The sequence below is a fragment of the Boleophthalmus pectinirostris genome, unplaced genomic scaffold (genome assembly GCF_026225935.1).
Source record: "Boleophthalmus pectinirostris isolate CB_2022bp ecotype Guang Dong unplaced genomic scaffold, ASM2622593v1 HiC_scaffold_4, whole genome shotgun sequence".
NCBI lineage: Eukaryota > Metazoa > Chordata > Actinopteri > Gobiiformes > Gobiidae > Boleophthalmus > Boleophthalmus pectinirostris.
In genome coordinates, this window is record NW_026571353.1 from 34,385,839 (window position 1) to 34,398,709 (window position 12,871).

At 40.5% G+C, this 12,871-nt stretch overlaps 1 protein-coding gene across 1 annotated transcript in view; it reads right to left on the minus strand.

The window, feature by feature from the left end:
• The window catches only part of ntrk2a (neurotrophic tyrosine kinase, receptor, type 2a), a 337,581-nt gene that overhangs the window by 97,381 nt on the left and 227,329 nt on the right, over positions 1-12,871 (minus strand). The window lies entirely within an intron of this gene.

Consider the following 12,871-nt stretch of genomic DNA (forward strand, 5'->3'; position numbering starts at 1 on the left):
AATACTCCCTACAACTGTAAAAACATTTGCGCTTATGTAACAGATAATACTCCTACTACTTATGTAACAGATAATACTCCCTACAACTACAACAACTCACTCTTATGTAACAGATAATACTCCCTACAACTGTAAAAACATTTGCGCTATGTAACAGATAATACTCCCTACAACTGTACAACAACTCACCTTTATGTAACAGATAATACTCCCTACAACTGTACAACAACTTACTCTTATGTAATATAATACTCCCTACAACTGTACAACAACTCACCCTTTTGTAATATAATACTCCCTACAACTGTACAATAACACACACTTATGTGACAGATAATACTCCCTACAACTGCACAACAACTCACTCTTATGTAACAGATAATATTCCCTACAACTGTAAAAAACATTCGCACTTATGTAACAGATAATACTCCCTACAACTGTGCAACAACTCACCCTTATGTAATATAATACTCCCTACAACTGTAAAAAACATTCGCACTTATGTAACAGATAATACTCCCTACAACTGTGCAACAACTCACCCTTATGTAATATAATACTCCCTACAACACCCAACCGTAAAGTTACATATTCCACTTCTGTAAAAACATGTTGTTATTTCCCGGTCGTGTCGTTCATTTGCACACGTCGCTCTCGGGGTTAAAGCTCAGCGCCGCGAGCAGGTACCCGGGGTCTTTGCACACGGCCCCATAAACCTCGGAGCCGCGTGCACATTAAACCCGCCCACACGAGGGGCCGCGGAAGGAGAGACATTCACTTTGACGAGCACAAGCTTCTTCAGACAAAGGAATGTTTGGAGAAATACATATGAAGAGAAGAAGAAGAAGAAGAGAGAGGAGGAAGAGGAGGAGGAGGAGATTTTGATTGATTTGTTTTTGTAAATATTGTAAATAATCACATTAATTAATTATAATAATAGTGAACCTAAGTAAAAATAATTTTGACGGACACAATGAAGGTCTGTTAAAAATTAAAGAAAGAGAAGAAGGAGAAGGAAAAAGAGGAGGAGGAGAAGGAGGAGGAGGAGAAGAAAGAGGAGAAGTGGGAGAAGAAAGAGAAGAAGGAGGAGAAGGAAGAGGAGAAGAAGGAGAAGGAAAGAGGAGAAGAAGGAGAAGAAAGAGGAGAAGGAGGAGGAGAAAGAGAAGAAGGAGGAGAAGGAAGAGAGAAGAAGGAGAAGTGGGAGAAGAAAGAGGAGAAGTGGGAGAAGAAAGAGGAGAAGAAAGAGAAAAAGAGGAGAAGAAGGAGAAGAAAGAGGAGAAGGAGGAGGAGAAAGAGAAGAAGGAGGAGAAGGAAGAGGAGAAGAAAGAGGAGAAGAAGGAGAAAAAAGAGGGGAAGTGGGAGAAGAAAGAGGAGAAGAAAGAGAAGAAGAAAGAGAAAAAGAGGAGAAGAAAGAGGAGAAGGAGGAGGGGAAGGAGAAGAAAGAGAAGGAGGAGAGAAAGAGGAGAAGAAGGAGAAGAAAGAGGAGAAGAGGAGAAGAAAGAGGAGAAGGAAGAGGAGAAGAAGGAGAAGAAAGAGGAGAAGAAAGAGGAGAAGAAAGAGAAGAAAAAGGAGAAGAAGGAGAAGAAAGAGAGAAGGAGAGGAAAGAGAAAGGAGGAGAAGAGAGGAGAAGAAAGAGAAGGAGAAGAAGGAGAAGGAAGAGGAGAAGAAAGAGGAGAAGAAGGAGAAGAAGAGGAGAAGTGGGAGAAGAAAGAGGAGAAGAAAGAGAAGAAGAAGAGAAAAAGAGGAGAAGAAGGAGGAGAAGGAGAAGAAAGAGAAGGAGGAGGAGAAAGAGGAGAAGAAGGAGAAGAAAGAGAAGAAGAAAGAGAAAAAGAGGAGAAGAAGGAGAAGAAGGAGAAGAAAGAGGAGAAGAAGGAGAAGAAAAAGGAGAGGAGGAGAAGAAGGAAGAGGAGAAGAAGAAGAAGGAGGAGGAGAAGAAAAAGAAGGAGAAGTAGAAGGAAGAGAAGAAGCAGGGGAACCTAACCTTTTACCTTGAGTTCAGTAGAGACGGGGCAGAGTTTTTGAAATATGGAAAGACACAGTGGAGCACTTCCTGTACGTACGTGACATCACGAGGTGGAAGGAGCGATTTCGGTTCGAGAGAAGAACTCAGCCTGAATCTGCAGGGTTTGTGCGTTAAACACGTGTGAATGAAACAAAACACAAGTCCGGGTCTGTTTGCGACGAGGAAACGGCTTCGCGACGGATCAGAAAACGGCGTAACAAGTGACCATTTCATTTTCGGTCATTTTTAAAGCTGCTGACCGCGATGTCGGGCCCGTCCAAACCTCAGGCGCGCACCTCCTCACCTCGAACAATCACACAAACATAAACCACGGAGTAACAGCTGCAAACAGGCTCCTGCTCTTAACACGGTTTATAACGATCCGACCTTTGACCTCTGCCCGCTAATGTCCCCGGCCCCTCCCCCTCCACGACACGACCACACTAACAAACTACACACGACGACTGGGGCCATCTTATTTCTTCTTATTTATTTGTAAAGAAACAGACTTATATTACTATTTAAAATGTAAATATGTAAAGATTATAGTCGGTATGAGCAAGTCTTAGGGTCAAAATGTGATCTGTGTTTAATTATAAAGGGTTTTAATGTGGTTTAATGTTGTATTATGGAACATTTCAGGCAGAAACAAGCAGGTGATGGACCTCCAATCAAAAAGTTACACAGTGTATCTTTAACCCGTATGATTATAATGACAGCTTATACTAAACACATGATAAGATTTATTTACACAGTCTTAAAAATTGACTCAAATTTTTAAGGCTGCATAATTTTTTTTTTAATGTTATAAAGTAAAATATGTTCGCTCCATTATAAATCAATGGGATGAGCAAGTCTTAGGGTCAAAATGTGGTCTAATTATAAAGGGTTTTAATGTGGTTTAATGTTGTATTGTGGAATATTTCAGGCAAAAACAAGCAGGCGATGGACCCTCAATCAAAAAGTTTCATTGCGCATCTTTAACCCATAAGATTATAATGGCAGCTTATACTAAACACATGATAAAATTTATTTACACAGTCTTAAAAATTGACTCAAATTTTTAAGGCTGCATAATTTTTTTTTTCATGTTATAAAGTAAAATATGTTCGCTCCATTATAAATCAACGGGATGAGCAAGTCTTAGGGTCACAATGTGATCTAATTATAAAGGGTTTTAATGTTGTGTTGTGGAATATTTCAGGCAGAAACAAGCAGGTGATGGAACCTCAATCAAAAAGTTTCATTGTGCATCTTTAACCCATAAGATTATAATGGCATCTTATACTAAACACATGATAAAGTTTATTTACACAGTCTTATAAATTTACTCAAATTTATAAGGCTGCATAATTTTTTTTTTCATGTAATAAAGTAAAATATGTTTGCCCCATTATAAATTAACGAGATGAGCAAGTCTTAGGGTCAAAATGTGGTCTAATTATAAAGGGTTTTAATGTGGTTTAATGTTGTATTGTGGAATATTTCAGGCAGAAACAAGCAGGTGATGGAGCCCCGATCAAAAAGTTTCATTGTGCATCTTTAACCCATATGATTATAATGGCAGCTTATACTAAACACATGATAAAATTTATTTACACAGTCTTAAAAATTGACTCAAATTTTTAAGGCTGCATAATTTTTTTTTTCATGTAATAAAGTAAAATATGTTTGCCCCATTATAAATCAACGGGATGAGCAAGTCTTAGGGTCAAAATGTGGTCTAATTATAAAGGGTTTTAATGTGGTTTAATGTTGTATTGTGGAATATTTCAGGCAAAAACAAGCAGGCGATGGACCCTCAATCAAAAAGTTTCATTGTGCATCTTTAACCCATAAGATTATAATGGCATCTTATACTAAACACATGATAAGGTTTATTTACACAGTCTTATAAATTTACTCAAATTTATAAGGCTGCATAATTTTTTTTTTCATGTAATAAAGTAAATATGTTTGCTCCAGTATAAATCAACGGTATGAGCAAGTCTTAGGATTAAAATGTGGTCTGTGTTTAATTATAAAGGGTTTTAATGTGGTTTAATGTTGTATTGTCGAACCTTTCAGGGAGAAACAAGCAGGTGATGGAGCCCCAATCAAAAAGTTGCACAGTGCATCTTTAACCCATATGATTATAATGGCATCTTATACTAAACACATGATAAGATTCAACATTTGCAGATCATAAGTTTGGAAATTTCTTTAAAAAAAAACAACAAAAAAGAAAAAAAGTGAAGTAAATTTTCCATGGAGATTCAGCTGAACTTGAACTCGACCTATTACTGATATTTTCCACATTTCCACAGTCCATAAACACAACACACAAAAGTGGATTCCATTTTCCGAAGAGCTTTTTTTTTTTTTTTATTGTCCAGGTTTTCACTTTTCCACTTTCGCCGTTTCTGAAGCAAACATGCACAAAAGGTTCACAGTCACATTTGAAAAGGTGAATACTTTTGCGATACCACGTTTTTTGGGGGGAATTACCTACAGAATTCAGTCGCTTACAACTAAACTCTGGTATTTTAAACTTGTATGAGGTTAGAGATGGAGGATTATGCCAAATTGTTGTTGTTTTTTTTAGGATTCTATCATGTTATGTTTCTTTCTGTTTCTGTTTACAACTGATTAATAATTGTGGCTCACACCTTCAATGCCTAATGAAACTGGAAATATTCAGCCAAAAACAGTGGTCGAGCAGTGGAAAGAAACTTCGGAGTGAGCGAGAAACTTGTGAGGAACTGCCGGAAAACGGGATGGAGAACACAACTTCACGGGAAAATGAACATTCCACAATGTTCATTTTGGAACAAAGTGCTTCTGTGACAGAAATAAAAACATCCCTATATACAAAAATGATACATATTGCCTTTAAATGAAAACAACTCAACTCAACTCAAGCTCATCTTTTGCATTAACTCTGTTAACCATACAATAACCATAACCATGAGCTCCTTTAGCAGAGGAAGTTTGGGAGGTGCTTATTTTAACAGATCCATGTTCCTCACCAGCGTAAGGAGCTATCCCACAATCCACTGCAGATCAAACCCAACATTGTACAAGTTACACTTCAGCAGATTATTGATTAAAATCTTCTGCATAAATAAACTTTACATTACTAAACTTCTAGAGCAGGGGTGTGAAAATCATTTTGGTCCAGGGGCCGTATCCAACCTACTTTAATCCCAAAGGGGCCGGATCAGAAAACTCATGTCATATAAACCTTAAAAATAACAATGAGTTCAAATATTTGTGCAGAGAAACACAAATCTATTACAGATTTTTTTAGTTGATGAACTCTTTCTTTTACAAAATATTATAATATTATGAACAACCTGAAACTTTAAGAAAAATGTAATTTCAACACAATGTTTTAACCTGAACTTGTATGTAAAAGACAATTTTTCTTGGAAAATCCTGCACTCGGCTCCACTTTTCTCATGTTGGACATTTTTCTGATGAGGGTGTCACGGTCAAAAGTCAAAACGATCGTCCTTTAAGAGCGTTTGGAAAGAGACAAGACTTCATTTGTGCTGCTCTGGTGTGAGGGGCCACGTACAGAGACGCTGGAGACGCTGCTGTGATCAGCACCACAGAAAATTAACAATATTTTAATAGAAAATATAATTAAAATATTTGAGTAGAAATCAGCCGGGGGCCAGATTAAAGGTCTTGGAGGGCCGGATCTGGCCTCCGGGCCGTATGTTTGACACCTGTGTTCTAGAGCCACATCAGCCCATTTGAGATTATAATTTTAATGTTTAATGTGTTTAATGCAACTTTGCGAACATTTGTTTACGTTTTACAGAAACGAAACTTAAAAACCGCATGGCTAATTTGCATAAACTGTAGCTCTGAAAAAACAGCTCTCTGTTTGTGTCGCTGATGCGGTTCAGCTTCTGTCGGACTAAAGGACAAGACTCAGTGTAATATAGGTGTTCTCTCCATGGATCTATGATTCTCTCTGTGACAGAGGATGTGCTGCTGTTGGCCTTGTCTGTAAACGGTGGAAAAGGTTCGTGGTGCTAGTAACTGTCGACATTCACGGCTGTAGACACGTGTTTGCTGTTCAGCCAACGCCTTAAAATCGAAGTATCTCTGTATATTGGAGCCAGTTGTCCTTTTTTGAGGCTGGTTTTAGGCACCGCCGTGTTGAATGAGACACACGTGAGGGGAGCATGAGAGAGGAGGGGCAACAAAAGCCAGGAGGCGGCGCACGGGACGAGTACAGAGACGGCAAATGAGAGAAGCAGTGAAATCAGCATTGAATATAAGCATTATATCGATATATACGATATGTCAAAATCCGTATCGAGTTTTAAAAATATCTCAATATATTTTAAATATCGAGATATCACTCACCCTTAGTATCTAGTCATACCACTTTCCCCAACCCCTTTACCATAACGGTAACTGGGACACACACCAACACATGAACGTACAAACAGAGGGGCAGGGGAAAGTGGTGTGGCCAAGGAGTGTCAGAAACTAAAGTGACATAAAGTGCCTTATAAAAACATGCTCACACCTTCAATGCCTAATGAAACTGGCTACGACAAAACACAATATCAACCCAGCAGTGAAACCGTACAGAAAACTCAGAGGGAAAACAGGGAGGGCGTTCAGGACACGAAGAAAGGAACATAGTACAGAACGCGAGAAGGAAACAGCGAAGGCAAAACACGAGCGGCGAAACACAAAGCAGAACAAGAACAACGTTTGTCGTTTGTGAAAGTGTTAAAAAAAAAAAAAAGTAGGGACTGATATACTATTCATATATCCACTATTTATAGTAAAATAAATAAATAAATACAAAAAGAAAGGGGAAAAAAATTTACTACAGCTACTACTACCAATGATAATGATAAAAATAATAATGAAATAAGTTATTGTTGTAATTACTGTAATTAATAGTAGAGACAATAGGTATTATGGTTGTAATAATAATAATAATAATACTAATGCTAATAATAATACTAATAATACTACTACTAATAATAATAATAATGGTAGTGGTAATAAGTAGTAGTAATTGTAATAATAATAATAATAATAATAATAATAATAAATAAAAATAAATGCCTTTAGGGTTATGCTTTAGATTGTGACGGATGGTGAAAGATGAGGAATGGAAATGATGATGGTGAAAATAAATATTTGTTTCAGTATAGGGACTTTAAAAAAAATAAATAAAAATGTTTGTTCCGGTGTGGGTGGTTGGGGGGAAATGGGGGCGCTTTTTTTTTTCTTTTTTTTTTTTTTTTGTATTTGTTGTGGTGTTGTGGGTGCTGCTTTATGTTTTTGTCTTTGTTTCATGCTGAATATTGTGATTGTTAAAGAAAAGAAAACCACATTCTGGACCGGGACGGAGCAAACATGACACCGTCGCTGGATTAAAGACGCAATCGAAATACGGAAACGTGACTGTGAACCGGGACGAGGGGGCTTTTTTACTCTCACACACCTGGGATTCTGTCCTGAGGAAGTCGGACTGCAGGTGGCGCTGTCGTCCTGCCTCCACCGATAGGAAAACAGCGCCAAAACCTGTTTAAATCCGCTGACCGGACACGTCACAGCAACATCACGTGACCAAACTCTTGAAAAAATAAAATAATAACACGTGCAAAGAGCTTGTTTTGGGTGAATTTCTGAATAAATCTGTAACACGGTGATGTAAATATGTGATGTGTGAGCGGTTATTGCCCCAGAGAAATAAACCCCCGCTCTTTAACGGGAGGATTGTCGGCCACAGTGGTCGGAAAAATAAACTTTTCCAAATCGTTTTTTCGTTTCTTTCAGCGGCTCCAGGAGCTTTGAAAATGAACTGGAGCCGTGTGAGAAAAACACGACAATGGAGCTGTGAAGAGAGAGAGAGAGAGAGAGAGAGAGAGAAAGGGAGGGAAGGAGAGAGTGGGGAAGAAAGAGGGGAGGAGGAGAGAGGGAGAGAGCGGGAGGGGTTAGAGGGAGAGAGAGAGAAGGAGAGGAGGAAAGGGGGAGAGAGAAAGAGAGAGAAGAGGAGAGAGAGGTTGAGGAGAAAGGGAGGAAGAGGAGAGAGAGATAGATAGAGGAGGAGAGAGGTTAAGGAGAGGTGGTAGGGAGAGGAGGAGCGAGGGAGGGAGAAGAGGAGAGAGAGAGAGGAGGAAAGAGAGAGGGAGAGGAGGAGAGAGGGAGAGAGCGGGAGGGGTTAGAGGGAGAGAGAGAAGGAGAGGAGGAAAGAGGGAGAGAGGTTGAGGAGCGAGAAAGAGAGAGAAGAGGAGGAGAGAGGTTAAGGAGAGAGGAGGAGAGAGAGCACAGGAAAGAGGTAGCGAGAGAGGGGGGAGGAGGTAGGGAGAGGAGGAGAGAAAGAAGGAGGGAGTGGAGGATAGAGAGAAGAGAGAGAGAGAGATAGAGGAGGAAGAGAGAGGGTGGTGGGGTGGAGAGAGAGAGAAAGAGAGAGAGAAGAGAAGGAGGAGAGATGGAGAGAGCAGAGGACAGAAAGAGACAGAGGAGGAGAGAGGAGGAAGAGAGAGGGTGGTGGGGTGGTGGGAGAGAGAGAGTGGAGAAGGAGAGGAAGAGAGGGAGAGGAGGAGAGATGGAGAGAGTAGAGGACAGAAAGAGACAGAGGAGGAGAGAGGAAGGGGGGTGGAAGGAGAGGGAGAGATAGAGGAGAAGAGAGATGGAGAGAGGAAAAGGGGGGAGAGGGAGAGGAGAATAAAGGGAGAGAGCAGGGGAAAGAGGGAGAGATAGAGGAGGAGAGAGGGGGAAGAGAGAGAGAGAGAAGGAGAGAGAGAGAGGAGGACAGAGGGGGAGGAGAGAGGGAGGGGGTGGAAGGAGATAGAGAGGGAGAGAGACAAGGAGAGAAGGCGAGGAGGAGAGAGAGAAGAGAGGGAGGGGACGAAAGGAAAAGAAGGAGAGAGGGCAGAGAGGAGACGGAGAGAGAGAAGGTAGGAGTGAGGGAGAGAGGAGGAGAGAAAGAAAGGGAAGAGACAAGAGGAGAGAGAGAAGAGCGCTGGAGAGTCTGGAGAGGAAAGAAAAGGTTTGAAGGAAAGACACACAGAAGAGAGAGAGAAAGCGAGAGGAAGGGGGCAGAGTGAGAGGAAAAGAGAGAAGAGAAGAAGAAGGGAGGGGAGGGGGAAAGAAAGACGTGTGTGTTGTTTTAAACCAGGAGCCAAGTCCAACATTTACAGTTTTATGTGGCCTGGGAATATGTGTAAATAAAAAAAACAGAAAAAAAAAAAACAGTGAATATTTACAGAGTGAAACCTTCCACAGGAAAATCCCTCAGTTCATTAATGCCCCATAATTAAAGGGCTCAGATTATAATGTTTACTGTTGTTTCCTCATCACAAACAAACTGATGCTGTGTTTGGTTTCACGCATGTTTAACACACAAACACACACTGCATATTTAGACCGAGGGTTAGGGTTGCAAACTCCCTGGAAAAAAAAAAAAAAAAAAAAAAAAAAAAAGGGACACCTCATTGGCAGGGTCGGTGTCCTGTCGATTTGAGCTACCCCCCAAGTGCTGTTCCAGTGTAAATGCCGTCGACTTGAACTTCCTAAGCAGAAGTGGAGTAACAAGTCACATTTTAAAAGTGTTTTGGTTTTATTGTACGTTTTGACCAGTTAAGCGTGTAAGCATGTGCGTGTTAGATTTGTGGCAGAATACCTTAGGCTGCAGGTAGCTCATTTCGACGGGACAGCTCATTTCAGCAGAACACTGTAAAGCCCTGTTGGCGCCACTGTCGTCCACGCTGCTTTGTGACAGAGTTGAACCCTCAGAGCCTTCAAGGTTTTCAGTGAAGGCCCAAGAAAAAATATTGAATTAATTTTCGTACTACTAATAAAATGTTTCTTTTTTTTTTTTTTTTAAGTGAGTAATAAATACTACAGTAGTAATAAGTTCTAGATCATTGTTGTAAACTTGGACTGATATGGAAATGGTCCAATCACAATTTTTTTCCCAGTGTTATCTGAGCCCACGGCCGGGGCAGAGCTCGCAGCTTGTGGAGACCCGGAGCGTGCGGCCAGGCCGGAGCTCGCGGAGGCTCGGAGCCCACGGCCAGACCGGAGATTGGAGCCCGCGGCCCGCAGCTGGGCTGGAGCTCGCGGAGGTTCGGATCCCGCGGCCGGGCCGGAGCTTGAATCCCGCGGCCGGGCCGGAGCTTTCGGAGGCTCGGAGCCCGCAGCCAAGGTGGAGCTCAGAGCCAAACAACCTCACCAATGAGATGATGGGCGGGGTGTGTGCTGTCAGCTCATGTCACAGAGCAGGAGAGGCTGAGAATGTATTTACTGTAAATTTTCTTATATGGTTGGCAACCCTACCGAGGGTCCAACCGATATATCAGTTGGTTGATATTATCGGCCTAAATCTTGCCGATTTGGATCGATAGTTCACGTGGACATGTTAAACCTCGTTATAAAACTTAGAGTCTCTGTATTATGTCCATTTAATCCAATTTACAGACAGATAAATGTGCTAATATGTTAAGACGAGGCCAGCAACAAAACTACAGCTTGTTTTTATCAAACTTATTCGAGGACTTGTGATCTGAGGTGTCTGTGTGAGCGGTGAGTGTTGGAAATATATCGACTTTGAAGTTACTTTTTGTTCTTTCACATTTGTTAGTGATAAACTGCTGTAAGTTGTCACACATAAACAGCCTGTCTTATCTTTCATTGGCCGATTGTAAAGTGACTGTAGTGGCTGTGCACATGTTTTTGGACCTGCGCTGATATGTAAATGAGCTGTGAACAGAGGTGTGAATGATCTGCATTTACACGTATGATTTATTGCCACGGCGTGCACGCATTTACTGCTAAAGGCTGATAGTGGTAGTTTACTTACTTGACTTTATTTACTGGCTATGTCATGCAAAATGCCATAAATCCTTTAAACATGACAATAAAGAGACAGAATAACAGAAAATGTCATCTAAATAAACCCAATTCAAAATCCAGTAGAACCAAACCTAAGTTTATATTCAACTTTACGGTGAATTTTTACATCACTAACTACATCGGCTTTTAATCTGCAGCTCCAACTCCTGTTTTATCTGTATCATATCAGCTGCAAAAAAATAAAATCCATATCGGTCGGGCCCGAAAAATAGCATTCAGAAAGCATACACAAAACAGACAATGATGCAATCAGTTCAATTAAATATAATAAATAAGTTAATAAAAAAGAATAAAAATAAATAAGGAATAAAATCGAGCTAAAAGCAGTTAAAGGAAGGCCGACCGATAAAAAAATTGTTTTAAGAAGTGATTTAAAAGATGATACTGATGGTGCGAGCCTCATAGGATCTTTAATCAAATTTCAAAGCCGCAGTATTTAACACACATGTAACTTTTGTGTAAAAAAAAAAAAAAAAAAATCTTAGTTTATAGGTTTTAAAGAGGGTTTTGTGTTGAAAAACTTGAAACCAAACAAAAATGTAATCGTCCTTACTCCACAAACCTGACTCTTTTGTAATTTATAGTTTTAGTAATAGGATTTTGTTCAAAGTTCACATTTTAAACACGTCCAGAAGAGTTTAAATAAAATAGTACAGATCTAAACGACGGGACTGACAGTTTTTATGCAGAATAAGACTGGAGATTTTGTTGTTTGCGGAGGACATGATGATACCAGAAAATTGCAGCCCAGATTTGATAATAGCGTCCGTTCAAATTGCGAGTCGTTTGCAGCCCGAGTTTGGTTTTCGCTTTCTGTTTCCATGGAAGTTCCGCAGTGTAGCTTTAAAAGAGGGCGGCGTGGTGAATCAGAGAGTAAATAAATAAACGGTGAAATGTGAGTGTTTATCAGAGGAGCGCAGGTGGCTTTAAGAGCAGATAAGTCGCACCGGAGTCTTCGGTCTTGAGCTCGTGATCGTGTGTTATCGAGTGACCCTCCACCCCGAGCGAGTTTAAACACCACACTCATGTCTATTAACACTCACGGGTCGTGACCTGGAAGCACTTACACCTACAACTCCTGCTCCTGCTCCTGTACCTCCTCCGACCCCCACTACACACACACACACACGCACACACACACACACGCACACATACACACACACACACACAGAAAGGCATGCACATACACATACATACAAACATACATACACATACCAAAATACATATACACTATATACATACGCACATACATACATACATTACACATACATACATACACACACACACAGACACACACACACACACACACACACACAAAGACGCACACACACATACACACAAAGATGCACACGCATACATACATACATACACACACACACAAACAAAGATACACACACACACAAACAAAGATGCACACACACACACAAACAAAGATACACACACACACACACACACACAAAGATGCACACACACACACACAAAAGACACACACACACACACACAACAAAGATGCACACACACACACAAAAGATACACACACAAACAAAGATACACACACACACACAAACAAAGATACACACACACACACAAACAAAGATGCACACACACAAACAAAGATACACACACACACATACACACAAACAAAGATACACACACACACACACACAAACAAAGATGCACACACACACACAACAAAGATACACACACACACATACACACAAACAAAGATACACACACACACACACACATACACACAAACAAAGATACACACACACACATACAAAGATACACACACACAAACAAACAAAGATGCACACACACACACAAACAAAGATACACACACACACATACACACAAACAAAGATACACACACACACACACACACAAAGATACACACACACACACACACATACACACAAAGATGGACACACACATACACACAAAGATGGACACACACACACACACACACATACACACACAAAGACG